The sequence below is a fragment of the Gossypium raimondii genome, chromosome 9 (assembly GCF_025698545.1).
Source record: "Gossypium raimondii isolate GPD5lz chromosome 9, ASM2569854v1, whole genome shotgun sequence".
NCBI classification, from domain to species: Eukaryota; Viridiplantae; Streptophyta; class Magnoliopsida; order Malvales; family Malvaceae; genus Gossypium; species Gossypium raimondii.
This window is the reverse complement of record NC_068573.1, coordinates 26,173,455-26,174,459: the sequence shown is the minus strand read 5'-3', so window position 1 is coordinate 26,174,459 and position 1,005 is coordinate 26,173,455. Positions and strand designations below refer to the sequence as shown.

The window sequence follows — 1,005 nt, the reverse complement described above, 5'->3', positions numbered from 1 at the left end:
TTTCACACTTAGTTAGAATGATTAGGAAATTTTTCAGTTATAGATACGGTTTTATTTATTGTTACTAATCTATTCATTCTAAGTAGTGTATGAATCGTAGTAGAGGCACACCTGTTGTAGCAGCCACCAATCTAAAAAGAAGAATACGAAGAAACTGCCATCAACAATAGCAGCAACAGCAGATGCAAGATCCACCACCTGCTGCAGGTGACGTACCACCTAAAAATCCACTATTTAACGACGTTGATAATAATGTCTTAGGAGATCCACCTGCACCACAGTTACCCACAAATGTACATATGGCTCAAAAAAAGAGAACCCTAAGGATTATGCCCTACCAAGATTTGACATGGTACAAGAAAGTATATCAAGGTTGGAAATTACAAATAAGAATTTCGAGATAAAATCGGCTATGATTCCGATGATCCAGAATAGTCTGCAATTTAGGGGCACTATGACAAAAGACCCTAATCAGTATCTAAAACAGTTTCTTCCACTTTGTGATACTTTTAAACATAACGGGGTCACTGATGACGCTATTCGTCTTTGATTTTTCCCCTTCTCTTTGATTGATAACACAATTTATTGGTTAGACTCGCAGGCACCAGGATCTCTTACAACATGGGATGAACTCGTTGGAAAATTCTTACAGAAGTTCTTCCCGATCAGCAAAGTAGTTCAACTGAGACGAGAGATTGTTGTCTTTAGATAGATAGAGGGAGAAAGTTTCTATGAGGCCTGGGAATGTTTCAAAATGATGATTGAAAAATGCCCGCACCATGGATTTCCTGAGTGGATGCGACTGCAGGTATTTTATAATAGGTTGGATGCAAATGCACGATCTTGATTAGATGGAGTAGTAAGAGGAGCCCTTATGAATAGAACATATGAGGATGCATATGAAATCACTGAGAATATGACACTAAAATCCTGCCAGTGGCCAATTGAACGATTCACATATGGTCAAAAACCTGTTATTGTAAAAGCTATCCAAGAGGATGATAA

General features: G+C 38.1%; 1 non-coding gene across 1 annotated transcript; it reads right to left on the bottom strand.

The window, feature by feature from the left end:
- Positions 1-679: 679 nt before the first annotated feature.
- Positions 680-786, bottom strand: LOC128032890 (small nucleolar RNA R71). The gene has a single exon (XR_008189230.1). It is a non-coding gene; the product is annotated as a small nucleolar RNA R71 (small nucleolar RNA).
- Positions 787-1,005: the final 219 nt, after the last annotated feature.